Source organism: Amblyomma americanum, chromosome 3 (genome assembly GCF_052857255.1).
Source record: "Amblyomma americanum isolate KBUSLIRL-KWMA chromosome 3, ASM5285725v1, whole genome shotgun sequence".
Taxonomy (NCBI): domain Eukaryota; kingdom Metazoa; phylum Arthropoda; class Arachnida; order Ixodida; family Ixodidae; genus Amblyomma; species Amblyomma americanum.
Genome location: NC_135499.1, coordinates 156,788,744 through 156,804,665, shown reverse-complemented (window position 1 = coordinate 156,804,665; position 15,922 = coordinate 156,788,744).

Below are 15,922 nucleotides of genomic sequence, written 5' to 3'. Positions count from 1 at the left end.
ATAAATAGTTTTGTAATGAAAGAGCTCGAGCTGGGCGAAATTGTTAGTGTGGTAAGCACACTTCAAGTAAGCAAATCCCCGGGTCTGGATGCCATTCCAGTAAAAATAATCAAAGATAATATTGACATATTAGCCATGCACCTATTACACCTATTTACGCACTCTATAGAAGGTTCAATATTTCCTGCAAGACTAAAAGTAGCTAAAGTCGTGCCTATCCATAAAGAAGGGGAACTGTCGGAACCGAGTAATTATAGGCCAATTTCAGTCCTCGGTGTCATCAATACAGTTTTTGAAAAAATACTATGTATACGCATAAAGAAATTTATAGGTAAGTTTAATATTATATGCCCAAGTCAGCATGGCTTCACGCCGCATAGATCAACAGCATCCGCAGTCCTTGTCCTATCGCAAATGATAAATACTGCCCTCAACGATAATAAGATTGCCATTTAGATATTAAAAGGCATTCGATACGGTTAATCATACAATCCTTGTTGATAAACTCAGTAAGTATGGCTTCCGAGGGAAAATGTTAGATTTTTTCAATAGTTACCTTACAAACCGCGTACAGCATGTTGTAATGAATAACGTGATTTCTGGGGCGCAGGTCGTGCTGACTGGGGTACCACAGGGCTCAGTCCTGGGACCAATGTTTTTCTCCCTTTATGTAAATGACCTCCCGTCTATACTAAAACATTCTCAAGCAGTGATGTAAGCTGATGACACAGCTTTAATATTTATAGGAGACACAATCTATGAACTCAACAAAAAGATAAACGAAGAGATGGAAATGGTTCTTAACTGGTTTACTAACAACCACCTCTCCGTTAACATTCAGAAAACCAAATATACTTTGTTCCGCTCTAGGGGAAAAAAATTAAACTACCAAAATGTTGCTTTGTATTTAAATAACCAGTCAATACAAGAAGTAAGCAGTTTTAAATATCTTGGCGTATATCTTGATTCTGATATGCACTGGAAGAATCAAGTAAAGCAAGTTTGCTCAAAGCTGGCATATGGTTGTCATATTTTATAACAAGCGCGAGAATGCTTTAATTTCTCTATACTCCGAATACTCTACTTTGCTTTTATACAAAGCCAGCTAATCTACTGCATGGAGTCATGGGGTAACACATACCCCACATATCTCGAACCTGTAATCCGATTGCAGAAGAGAGCGATAAGAATAATTACTTATTCAAAATATACTGACTCTACTGAACCACTTTTCAAGTCCACCGGCATTCTACCTTTCCATTCCATGTATACATTAAAGATAGCCCAGACAATTCATAAAATACTACAGCTCAATGAACCGCTTCCCCACAGTATCTTTATAACTCCTAAAAGGGAGACTAGGGCTGCTAGTGCAAAACATTTCAATTTGCCCGCCTGTCACAATACTTACGGGCAAAGATTATAAGAATTCAATGCAGTTTTAATCTGGAATGCCATTCCTAATGAGGTTAAAACAGAAACAAATTTTGTACAATCCCTCAAAATGTTCCTGATGAATATGTGAAGTATATGGTATGAATTTTTACTTTTTGTTTCGAAGAGAAATATGTTTTTTGTGAGCGTTTTGTTTGTATTCCTGTATTTTTTCTCCGTAAATCTTATAACGTTCTAATTTTCATTTTAGGAATAGAAATGTTCGTTTCCGCGTGCTGCAAATATGTTGTATTGTATTGTGTTGAACCCGAAACTAGCCCCTGGCTATGGGTCCAGTTATTATTGTACATATTGAATTGTGCTCAGTTTCATTTTCGAATAAAAAAGAAAACTCCGGATCAGTAGTCGAGCGTCCTAACCACTGAGCCACCGCAGCGGGTTGTACCCCAGTTTGAGTCGTAAAATTTCGCCCGATTGTTACCACCTCTCCCCATTCCAGAAAAATAAATCATTCTAGTATAATAAACCGTTCTAGTATAAGAGACGTAGGTTGACAAGCTATATGTACTGCTGCAGTGCCATCGAGCACAAGGAAAACAAATATTTCAGCCAAACTAGCTCTCAAAGGCCTGGTAGGTTGTTTTTGCGTGTCTGTGTGATTGCAGAAGTAAAAGTGCGTTAGACATCTTCAGTTGTTAGAAGTGACATCTCGGTTCTTACTCAGTTTCTAACCGTCTTATGGCCGGTTCTTCTGGCTGTTTTCTTTAACTTGGCGACTTGCGAAAAGTACGCCCTATACACACTTAAGACATTTAACCTAGATGTCACCAAAACGTGTACTTGGAGACCAGAAGTAGTACTGATCTGAGTAGAAGGCTTGAATGCTATCATTTGAGCGTATTTATTTGACAACAGGGTTTTATGTGCGAACCATGAATTATGAGGCACGAGGTAGCGAAGCTGTTTGGTTTGAATCCGACAGCCTGTGGTTATATTAGGTGGCGTGAGATTTCAGCACATTCTTTTCTCGGCTCCATAAAAATGTGCTCCGCCCTATCGTTTTCCAATCCCAGAAAGATGTTCAGGAACCAAACGCAAGTAACAGTGCGCTACACAGTTTAGATTTAAGCGAGAAATGTAATTTCGTTGGAGGGGAGGTACTAAAAATGTGTAAGTCAATTTGTACGGATGAATTTTATTCAATTCATTTATCTTTCAGAGCGGTTACAAAGACAACTCTGAGCCTTTAGCCCTCTTCACGGACAGTGACGAGACAGTCGGGCCACAAGTCCGCAGTCATTTCTGGCTCGTCAAGGGTTCGTGGCACTGTGTGCCAGGTTTACAGGGAGTTGGCCTTATCCAACACATTCTATATCGAGCCGAAAGGGGGCGGTACAAGTACTTAAGAATCATTTTGGTGCAAATTTCGAAGAAAGAAATCTATGTCCTTTGAAACAATCGCGAGTAAGTACTCACTTTTAGAAAACACTGTATTTTAAATAGGAACGTTGCCACAGCTTTATTATGCATTCCTGAGTTACGACAATGGTTAGCTGGTGGTGGTAGTAGTGGTACATCAGTTGAAAGCAGAAAAGCGAAAAAGAGAAAAGGATGATTAATGCTTCATTCCTATTCAGCATGAAAGATTTGTTTTTTTTTGCAAAAGAGACATCTGTATTTTGAGCGGCGTCGACGTGGGAGGAGTCACGTTTGCATGAATTCCAATAAAAAAAAGAGTAACTATCGCAAAGCTACCATGGTGGCTAGTTGGGTGTTCCTCCTGATGCATTGGGCACGTTGTACTTACTCACTACGTACGTCAAACAAGTGAAGAAAAGAGAGACGAAACAGGACATGCGCCGACTTCAACCACTTTACTTTGTTAGTTCGCGCACGTTGTCTGGTTCAATTTTTGTCTTAGTGCCTTAATACAGCACGCTGGATAGATTCTGTATGAGTCACTGGTACACAATATCCGTGTCGCTTGGCTTCTGTTGTTTTATAGAACAAATATCTCAATATAAATTTAGCATTTTTAATCGAATCAGTAAAGCTATACTGAGCTTCCCAAGCTACTCCTGGCCGGATACTCGGCTTATTAACGGTGAAATGCTTGGGAAATTTTTCTTTGACCTTACCTTCAGAAAACGAAAAATACCTTGTGCCATGGCGCTGTGTGGCTGCAGATGCCATTGCTCCATAAAAATTCATCATCATCATAATCATCATCCATCATCTATCATCTATCATCCATCATCTATCATCTATCATCTATCATCCATCATCCATCATCCATCATCCATCGTCTATCGTCTATCGTCTGTCGTCTGTCGTCTATCGTCTATCGTCTGTCGTCTGTCGTCTGTCGTAATTTGCAATTTGCAATTTGCCATTTGCCATTTATCAAACATTGACCATTTCAAACATGTGTGCCGAGGTCGCAATGCAGTCTTTCGAAATTTTACTGTAATCACATGCACCTTTTTCTTCAGCTGTAACCTGATGCCACTACAGAAAATATTAACATTGTATACAATCGGCTGTGCAAGTTACTGCTGGATAAAACTCTTGGGTCGGCATGTAATTTCGACCTCTAGAATGGTCTGTTTCGGAAACTGTATAATTAAATACTTTTGTTCAGCGAATATGGCTTATTTTCCTCTTGTGTCTCCACTGTTCAGTTAATAAAAAAATACAACGAATTCATTTCACAGTTTAAGGCAAACCCTTTATAAGCAAAAAAGCAAACAAAGTATACTGTGTGAATACAGGGCTTTTCTTATTCGGGTAAAATCCGATTTTGTGTGTTAAAAATTTATTTAAAACAATTTTCTTGCTGAAAAATAAGCCCTCTAAAATACTTACTTTTCTTGTGCCCAAACTGATTATACGGTACGAAAAGTACGGTATTATCAGGTTGTGCTCATCTCAAAGGGATACTCTCAACTGATAATATTAAGTTTATTTCCAGGCTTTTTACTTGCGACGGTGCTTAATTTGAATCAAAGGCCGAACATCTTTATTTGCAGATGAAAGCCGAAAACACAGGCACTCATGAGAGGCTCATGAACAAAAAATAGCACAAAAGGACACGAGAGACAAGCGCTATAGCGCTTCATCGTTCCTTTTCCGTCCTTCGTGTTCCTTTATTAATTTCGACCACCTTAAACGTGCACTGACATCGCACAGCACACGGGCGCCTTAGCGTTTTTCCTCCATAAAAATGCAGCCGCCGCGGTCGGGTTCGAACCCGGGAACGACGCAACGACGCAGCGTGTTCGCGCTTCCCGCCATTGTAGGAGCTGCCATCTTCCGACGGAACTGCGAAGACGGGACTGTTATCGCCACATCGCGTGGGCGTTGATCTTGGCTGGCCTAATCACTTTGGCAGCAGCGGCGACGGAGGCCGGACGTTAATGCGACGTGCTTCTGTATTCACAGGTTGGTGGAATACCTTTTGGTTTTTCAGTAGAATAAGCCTATGCGCTCCTACCGCTGCTGCTGCCAAAAAGTGTGCTGTGACGTTCTTGTGTCTTCCTTTGATTGCCTTGGATGGTCGTGTTAGCACAGCATTTCACTGCTGCCACTGAACAGTAACATGAATAGAAGTAATAGTGAACAGCATGGTGATTTTGCAGCAACCATTACAGAGAAGCAGCCTAATAGTATAAAAGAAGTTGTAAAAGTCCTTACAGATCTGGTAGTAAGGCTTGATATGTTTGCCAAAGAAATGAAGAGCGATGTAGCAAAAGTGACGAGTTCAAATGCCGAGATGAGAAAGGAACTTGCCGACGCCTGTGAATCCATGAACCATATAAACAGTGTATTTGAGAATTTCAGAAAGAATGTTGAAGGCTTCCGTCAAGAGCTTGAAGAGGTGAAGAGTCAGAACGCCAGTAGCAAAATAGAAACCGAACGGCTAAGCGAAGAACTCAGAGAAGCCAGGAAGGAGATTGTGGAACTAAAGCAGTATAGCAGGAGCAAGAACGTTGAAATTCGGGGGCTACCTATGGTTAAAAACGAAGACCTGCGGAAGGCGGTTGGGGACATTGCGCTCAACCTTGGTGCCTCTGTCTCGGAGGGTGACATCGATGTGGTTCACCGTGTGCGGTCGAAAGATAAGGGTAAAACTAACGTTATTGTGAAGTTTTGTACTAAGACTGCCCGAAATAGATTGATTGCTGCTGCTAGGAAGAAAAGGATCAATTCCGGGGATCTGGGATTCGAGGGCGAAGAGCCAGTGTATATTATTGAGCATCTCTGTGTGGAAACTAAACGTCTACTCACCAAAGCCCGTCCACTCAAGACAAAGGCTGGAAGTTCATTTGGGTGGAACAAGGGAAAATCTTGATGAGGAAAGTGGAAAAGTCGTCTGTCCTACACATTGCGTCAGAGGACGACTTAGGGAGAGTAGACTGAACGAATCAAGGGTAGCATCTTGTTTTGTGTTCTTTGTTTTTTTTTAAAGGCAGAAAATGCCGTACACTATTTCTCAAATAGACCAACTGATAGAGAACGGGGACACATTCTCAATTCTACACTGTAATGTTCGAAGCCTACGTAAAAACCTCAATGAATTGACTGGATATATTTCTCGCCATAAGTCTACTTTCGATTTATTTGCTTTAAGTGAAACTTGGTTGAGGAAAAATGAGACCATTTCAATCCCCGGCTATAAATTATTGTCACTCCCACTGTCACTCCCACTGATCTGAGTAGAAGGCTTGAATGCTATCATTTGAGCGTATTTATTTGACAACAGGGTTTTATGAGCGAACCATGAATTATGAGGCACGAGGTAGCGAAGCTGTTTGGTTTGAATCCGACAGCCTGTGGTTATATTAGGTGGCGTGAGATTTCAGCACATTCTTTTTTCGGCTCCATAAAAATGTGATCCGCCCTATCGTTTTCCAATCCCAGACAGATGTTCAGGAACCGAACGCAAGTAACAGTGCGCTACACAGTTTAGATTTAAGCGAGAAATGTAATTTCGTTGGAGGGGAGGTACTAAAAATGTGTAAGTCAATTTGTAGGGATGAATTTTATTCAATTCATTTATCTTTCAGAGCGGTTACAAAGACAACTCTGAGCCTTTAGCCCTCTTCACGGACAGTGACGAGACAGTCGGGCCACAAGTCCGCAGTCATTTCTGGCTCGTCAAGGGTTCGTGGCACTGTGTGCCAGGTTTACAGGGAGTTGGCCTTATCCAACACATTCTATATCGAGCCGAAAGGGGGCGGTACAAGTACTTAAGAATCATTTTGGTGCAAATTTCAAAGAAAAAATCTATGTCCTTTGAAACAATCGCGAGTAAGTACTCACTTTTAGAAAACACTATTTTAAATAGGAACGTTGCCACAGCTTTATTATGCATTCCTGAGTTACGACAATGGTTAGCTGGTGGTGGTAGTAGTGGTACATCGGTTGAAAGAAGAAAAGCAAAAAAGAGAAAAGGATGATTAATGCTTCATTCCTATTCTGCATGAAAGTTTTGTTTTTTTTTTTGCAAAAGAGACATCTGTATTTTGAGCGGCGTCGATGTGGGAGGAGTCACGTTTGCATGAATTCCAATAAAAAAAAGAGTAACTATCGCAAAGCTACCATGGTGGCTAGTTGGGTGTTCCTCCTGATGCATTGGGCACGTTGTACTTACTCACTACGTACGTCAAACAAGTGAAGAAAAGAGAGACGAAACAGGACATGCGCCGACTTCAACCACTTTACTTTGTTAGTTCGCGCACGTTGTCTGGTTCAATTTTTGTCTTAGTGCCTTAATACAGCACGCTGGATAGATTCTGTATGAGTCACTGGTACACAATATCCGTGTCGCTTGGCTTCTGTTGTTTTATAGGACAAATATCTCAATATAAATTTAGGATTTCTAATCGAATCAGTAAAGCTATACTGAGCTTCCCAAGCTACTCCTGGCCGGATACTCGGCTTATTAACGGTGAAATGCTTGGGAAATTGGTCTTTGACCTTACCTTCAGAAAACGAAAATACCTTGTGCCATGGCGCTGTGTGGCTGCAGATGCCATTGCTCCATAAAAATTCATCATCATCATAATCATCATCCATCATCCATCATCTATCATCTATCATCTATCATCTATCATCAATCATCAATCATCAATCATCAATCATCAATCATCAATCATCAATCATCAATCATCAATCATCAATCATCAATCATCAATCATCAATCATCAATCTAAAGCATTCGACCGTGTACCCCATGATGAACTTCTTAACAGGCTCATTGACTTAGGCATAAACACAGATATTGTGTACTGGATTAAAGCTTACCTTACTAATAGAACCCAGTATGTGGAGGTAGACGGTGCGAAATCTGACGTCCTGGGTGTACCCTCAGGTGTCCCTCAGGGGTCTGTGCTGGGGCCCATATTATTTTTATGCTATGTTAACAACATCGCAGTCTCACTTCCTCCTCAAATAACAGTCCGGCTATTTGCGGATGACTGTTTAATATACTCAATCATATCAAAGCCAGAAGACCAGCTCACATTAAATTTGGCGTTGAACTCCATTAATCAATGGTGCGCAGCTTCTAGAATGAAAATTAATTATACGAAAACATCATATATTACACTGACAAACAAAACCAAAAATATTTTTTCATTTGGTTATGAAATAGATGGGCGGAATATAACATGTGTCAACTCCTTTAAGTATTTAGGTGTCACTATATCATCTAATCTAAGTTGGAATTTACATATTGACAACATATGTTCAAAAGCTGAAACTAAGTTGTGGTACCTTAGAAGAAAACTGAAACTTGCATCCACAAAAGCAAAACTAACTGCCTATCTCGCGCTGGTACGTCCGACACTGGAATATGCAAGCGTCATATGGGATCCGTATCAGTCAAATGAAACGTATAAGATTGAAAAAGTTCAAAGAAGGGCCGCCAGGTTCATTCTGTCAAAATATAGATATACTGATTCCGTGACTGACATGCTGCAAGAATTACAACTTCCTTCACTGTCGAAACGAAGGAAGATCGCCAGGCTAAAATTTCTTTATCTTTTGCGCAATAATCACTTCAACTTAAACACAAGCTGCTATTTGCAACAGCGTTCGTGTCGCCCTGTAAGAAGCTCCCACAGTTACCAGATTACACCCATGATGGCCCGTATTAACTGTTTTAAATACTCCTTTTTCCCCAGAACAATAACAGAGTGGAATTCCCTGCCTCAGACCTTTCTGCAAATAGACAATCTCCCCCAATTTGAAAATTGCTTGTACCGTCACTTACCTGAATAGACATCCTTGTAATTTTGTTTTTCTTTTCATACGTTTTGTTTCCCTACTGCTATTTTATGGTTGTAAGCTAAAATATTTACCCGCTAGCGTTTGTGCTTTAGGTCTGTATCTGCAGTGCAGGACAGCTGTGTTGCGATGACTGTCGTTTTCAATTTGACTATTTTGAATTGTGCACTGTTCATACTTGTGGCTGTGTGACATAACTTACATATGTATCTGTTTTCACCCTGTAACGGCCTACGGCTGACAGTATCAATAAATAAATAAATAAATAAATAAATAAATAAAAAATCAATCATCAATCATCAATCATCTATCATCTATCATCTATCATCTATCATCTATCATCTATCATCTATCATCTATCATCTATCATCTATCATCTATCATCTATCATCTATCATCTATCATCTATCATCTATCATCTATCATCTATCATCTATCATCTATCATCTATCATCTATCATCTATCATCTATCATCTATCATCTATCATCTATCATCTATCATCTATCATCTATCATCTATCATCTATCATCTATCATCTATCATCTATCATCTATCATCTATCATCTATCATCTATCATCTATCATCTATCATCTATCATCAATCTGTCGTCTGTGTCGTCTGTGTCGTTTGTCGTAATTTGCAATTTATCAAACATTGACCATTTCAAACATGTGTGCCGCGGTCGCAATGCAGTCTTTCGAAATTTTACTGTAATCACATGCACCTTTTTCTTCAGCTGTAAACTGATGCCACTACAGAAAATCTTAACATTGCATACAATCGGCAGTGCAAGTTACTGCTGGATAAAACTCTTGGGTCGGCATGTAATTTCGACCTCTAGAATGGTCTGTTTCGGAAACTGTATAATTAAATACTTTTGTTCAGCGAATATGGCTTATTTTCCTCTTGTGTCTCCACGGTTCAGTTAATAAAAAAATACAACGAATTCATTTCACAGTTTAAGGCAAACCCTTTATAAGCAAAAAAGCAAACAAAGTATACTGTGTGAATACAGGGCTTTTCTTATTCGGGTAAAATCCGATTTTGTGTGTTAAAGATTTATTTAAAACAATTTTCTTGCTGAAAAATAAGCCCTCTAAAATACTTACTTTTCTTGTGCCCAAACTGATTATACGGTACGAAAAGTACGGTATTATCAGGTTGTGCTCATCTCAAAGGGATACTCTCTCAACTGATAATATTAAGTTTATTTCCAGGCTTTTTACTTGCGATGGTGCTTAATTTGAATCAAAGGCCGAACATCTTTATTTGCAGATGAAAGCCGAAAACACAGGCACTCATGAGAGGCTCATGAACAAAAAATAGCACAAAAGGACACGAGAGACAAGCGCTATAGCGCTTCATCGTTCCTTTTCCGTCCTTCGTGTTCCTTTAATAATTTCGACCACCTTAAACGTGCACTGACATCGCACAGCACACGGGCGCCTTAGCGTTTTTCCTCCATAAAAATGCAGCCGCAGCGGTCGGGTTCGAACCCGGGAACGACGCAACGACGCAGCGTGTTCGCGCTTCCCGCCATTGTAGGAGCTGCCATCTTCCGACGGAACTGCGAAGACGGGACTGTTATCGCCACATCGCGTGGGCGTTGATCTTGGCTGGCCTAATCACTTTGGCAGCAGCGGCGACGGAGGCCGGACGTTAATGCGACGTGCTTCTATATTCACAGGTTGGTGGAATACCTTTTGGTTTTTCAGTAGAATAAGCCTATGCGCTCCTACCGCTGCTGCTGCCAAAAAGTGTGCTGTGACGTTCTTGTGTCTTCCTTTGATTGCCTTGGATGGTCGTGTTAGCACAGCATTTCACTGCTGCCACTGAACAGTAACATGAATAGAAGTAATAGTGAACAGCATGGTGATTTTGCAGCAACCATTACAGAGAAGCAGCCTAATAGTATAAAAGAAGTTGTAAAAGTCCTTACAGATCTGGTAGTAAGGCTTGATATGTTTGCCAAAGAAATGAAGAGCGATGTAGCAAAAGTGACGAGTTCAAATGCCGAGATGAGAAAGGAACTTGCCGACGCCTGTGAATCCATGAACCATATAAACAGTGTATTTGAGAATTTCAGAAAGAATGTTGAAGGCTTCCGTCAAGAGCTTGAAGAGGTGAAGAGTCAGAACGCCAGTAGCAAAATAGAAACCGAACGGCTAAGCGAAGAACTCAGAGAAGCCAGGAAGGAGATTGTGGAACTAAAGCAGTATAGCAGGAGCAAGAACGTTGAAATTCGGGGGCTACCTATGGTTAAAGACGAAGACCTGCGGAAGGCGGTTGGGGACATTGCGCTCAACCTTGGTGCCTCTGTCTCGGAGGGTGACATCGATGTGGTTCACCGTGTGCGGTCGAAAGATAAGGGTAAACCTAACGTTATTGTGAAGTTTTGTACTAAGACTGCCCGAAATAGATTGATTGCTGCTGCTAGGAAGAAAAGGATCAATTCCGGGGATCTGGGATTCGAGGGCGAAGAGCCAGTGTATATTAATGAGCATCTCTGTGTGGAAACTAAACGTCTACTCACCAAAGCCCGTCAACTCAAGAAAGACAAAGGCTGGAAGTTCATTTGGGTGGAACAAGGGAAAATCTTGATGAGGAAAGTGGAAAAGTCGTCTGTCCTACACATTGCGTCAGAGGACGACTTAGGGAGAGTAGACTGACCGAATCAAGGGTAGCATCTTGTTTTGTGTTCTTTGTTTTTTTTAAAGGCAGAAAATGCCGTACACTATTTCTCAAATAGACCAACTGATAGAAAACGGGGACACATTCTCAATTCTACACTGTAATGTTCGAAGCCTACGTAAAAACCTCAATGAATTGACTGGATATATTTCTCGCCATAAGTCTACTTTCGATTTAATTGCTTTAAGTGAAACTTGGTTGAGGAAAAATGAGACCATTTCAATCCCCGGCTATAAATTATTGTCACTCCCACTGTCACTCCCACTGATCTGAGTAGAAGGCTTGAATGCTATCATTTGAGCGTATTTATTTGACAACAGGGTTTTATGTGCGAACCATGAATTATGAGGCACGAGGTAGCGAAGCTGTTTGGTTTGAATCCGACAGCCTGTGGTTATATTAGGTGGCGTGAGATTTCAGCACATTCTTTTTTCGGCTCCATAAAAATGTGATCCGCCCTATCGTTTTCCAATCCCAGACAGATGTTCAGGAACCGAACGCAAGTAACAGTGCGCTACACAGTTTAGATTTAAGCGAGAAATGTAATTTCGTTGGAGGAGAAGTACTAAAAATGTGTAAGTCAATTTGTACGGATGAATTTTATTCAATTCATTTATCTTTCAGAGCGGTTACAAAGACAACTCTGAGCCTTTAGCCCTCTTCACGGACAGTGACGAGACAGTCGGGCCACAAGTCCGCAGTCATTTCTGGCTTGTCAAGGGTTCGTGGCACTGTGTGCCAGGTTTACAGGGAGTTGGCCTTATCCAACACATTCTATATCGAGCCGAAAGGGGGCGGTACAAGTACTTAAGATTCATTTTGGTGCAAATTTCAAAGAAAAAAATCTATGTCCTTTGAAACAATCGCGAGTAAGTACTCACTTTTAGAAAACACTATTTTAAATAGGAACGTTGCCACAGCTTTATTATGCATTCCTGAGTTACGACAATGGTTAGCTGGTGGTGGTAGTAGTGGTACATCGGTTGAAAGAAGAAAAGCAAAAAAGAGAAAAGGATGATTAATGCTTCATTCCTATTCTGCATGAAAGTTTTGTTTTTTTTTGCAAAAGAGACATCGGTATTTTGAGCGGCGTCGACGTGGGAGGAGTCACGTTTGCATGAATTCCAATAAAAAAGAGTAACTATCACAAAGCTACCATGGTGGCTAGTTGGGTGTTCCTCCTGATGCATTGGGCACGTTGTACTTACTCACTACGTACGTCAAACAAGTGAAGAAAAGAGAGACGAAACAGGACATGCGCCGACTTCAACCACTTTACTTTGTTAGTTCGCGCACGTTGTCTGGTTCAATTTTTGTCTTAGTGCCTTAATACAGCACGCTGGATAGATTCTGTATGAGTCACTGGTACACAATATCCGTGTCGCTTGGCTTCTGTTGTTTTATAGAACAAATATCTCAATATATATTTAGCATTTTTAATCGAATCAGTAAAGCTATACTGAGCTTCCAAAGCTACTCCTGGCCGGATACTCGGCTTATTAACGGTGAAATGCTTGGGAAATTGGTCTTTGACCTTACCTTCAGAAAACGAAAAATACCTTGTGCCATGGCGCTGTGTGGCTGCAGATGCCATTGCTCCATAAAAATTCATCATCATCATAATCATCATCCATCATCCATCATCTATCATCCATCATCCATCATCCATCATCCATCATCCATCATCCATCATCCATCATCCATCATCCATCATCCATCATCCATCATCCATCATCCATCATCCATCATCCATCATCCATCATCCATCATCCATCATCCATCATCCATCATCCATCGTCTATCGTCTATCGTCTGTCGTCTATCGTCTATCGTCTGTCGTTTATCGTCTATCGTCTGTCGTCTGTCGTCTGTCGTCTGTCGTCTGTCGTAATTTGCAATTTGCCATTTGCCATTTATCAAACATTGACCATTTCAAACATGTGTGCCGAGGTCGCAATGCAGTCTTTCGAAATTTTACTGTAATCACATGCACCTTTTTCTTCAGCTGTAACCTGATGCCACTACAGAAAATATTAACATTGTATACAATCGGCTGTGCAAGTTACTGCTGGATAAAACTCTTGGGTCGGCATGTAATTTCGACCTCTAGAATGGTCTGTTTCGGAAACTGTATAATGAAATACTTTTGTTCAGCGAATATGGCTTATTTTCCTCTTGTGTCTCCACTGTTCAGTTAATAAAAAAATACAACGAATTCATTTCACAGTTTAAGGCAAACCCTTTATAAGCAAAAAAGCAAACAAAGTATACTGTGTGAATACAGGGCTTTTCTTATTCGGGTAAAATCCGATTTTGTGTGTTAAAAATTTATTTAAAACAATTTTCTTGCTGAAAAATAAGCCCTCTAAAATACTTACTTTTCTTGAGCCCAAACTGATTATACGGTACGAAAAGTACGGTATTATCAGGTTGTGCTCATCTCAAAGGGATACTCTCAACTGATAATATTAAGTTTATTTCCAGGCTTTTTACTTGCGACGGTGCTTAATTTGAATCAAAGGCCGAACATCTTTATTTGCAGATGAAAGCCGAAAACACAGGCACTCATGAGAGGCTCATGAACAAAAAATAGCACAAAAGGACACGAGAGACAAGCGCTATAGCGCTTCATCGTTCCTTTTCCGTCCTTCGTGTTCCTTTAATAATTTCGACCACCTTAAACGTGCACTGACATCGCACAGCACACGGGCGCCTTAGCGTTTTTCCTCCATAAAAATGCAGCCGCCGCGGTCGGGTTCGAACCCGGGAACGACGCAGCGTGTTCGCGCTTCCCGCCATTGTAGGAGCTGCCATCTTCCGACGGAACTGCGAAGACGGGACTGTTATCGCCACATCGCGTGGGCGTTGATCTTGGCTGGCCTAATCACTTTGGCAGCAGCGGCGACGGAGGCCGGACGTTAATGCGACGTGCTTCTGTATTCACAGGTGCCCGTTGATCTACACCTATCCCGACGAGGACTTACTTTGACACAGAAGCAAGCTTGCCTGGCGGAGAAGATCTGGGAACAGCACTCCGAACTTGGAAATGTGCAGCGCATTCCTCAACGACGCAGCGTGTTCGCGCTTCCCGCCATTGTAGGAGCTGCCATCTTCCGACGGAACTGCGAAGACGGGACTGTTATCGCCACATCGCGTGGGCGTTGATCTTGGCTGGCCTAATCACTTTGGCAGCAGCGGCGACGGAGGCCGGACGTTAATGCGACGTGCTTCTGTATTCACAGGTTGGTGGAATACCTTTTGGTTTTTCAGTAGAATAAGCCTATGCGCTCCTACCGCTGCTGCTGCCAAAAAGTGTGTTGTGACGTTCTTGTGTCTTCCTTTGATTGCCTTGGACGGTCGTGTTAGCACAGCATTTCACTGCTGCCACTGAACAGTAACATGAATAGAAGTAATAGTGAACAGCATGGTGATTTTGCAGCAACCATTACAGAGAAGCAGCCTAATAGTATAAAAGAAGTTGTAAAAGTCCTTACAGATCTGGTAGTAAGGCTTGATATGTTTGCCAAAGAAATGAAGAGCGATGTAGCAAAAGTGACGAGTTCAAATGCCGAGATGAGAAAGGAACTTGCCGACGCCTGTGAATCCATGAACCATATAAACAGTGTATTTGAGAATTTCAGAAAGAATGTTGAAGGCTTCCGTCAAGAGCTTGAAGAGGTGAAGAGTCAGAACGCCAGTAGCAAAATAGAAACCGAACGGCTAAGCGAAGAACTCAGAGAAGCCAGGAAGGAGATTGTGGAACTAAAGCAGTATAGCAGGAGCATGAACGTTGAAATTCGGGGGCTACCTATGGTTAAAGACGAAGACCTGCGGAAGGCGGTTGGGGACATTGCGCTCAACCTTGGTGCCTCTGTCTCGGAGGGTGACATCGATGTGGTTCACTGTGTGCGGTCGAAAGATAAGGGTAAACCTAACGTTATTGTGAAGTTTTGTACTAAGACTGCCCGAAATAGATTGATTGCTGCTGCTAGGAAGAAAAGGAACAATTCCGGGGATCTGGGATTCGAGGGCGAGGAGCCAGTGCATATTAATGAGCATCTCTGTGTGGAAACTAAACGTCTACTCACCAAAGCCCGTCAACTCAAGAAAGACAAAGGCTGGAAGTTCATTTGGGTGGAACAAGGGAAAATCTTGATGAGGAAAGTGGAAAAGTCGTCTGTCCTACACATTGCGTCAGAGGACGACTTAGGGAGAGTAGACTGACCGAATCAAGGGTAGCATCTTGTTTTGTGTTCTTTGTTTTTTTTAAAGGCAGAAAATGCCGTACACTATTTCTCAAATAGACCAACTGATAGAAAACGGGGACACATTCTCAATTCTACACTGTAATGTTCGAAGCCTACGTAAAAACCTCAATGAATTGACTGGATATATTTCTCGCCATAAGTCTACTTTCGATTTAATTGCTTTAAGTGAAACTTGGTTGAGGAAAAATGAGACCATTTCAATCCCCGGCTATAAATTATTGTCACTCCCACTGTCACTCCCACTGATCTGAGTAGAAGGCTTGAATGCTATCATT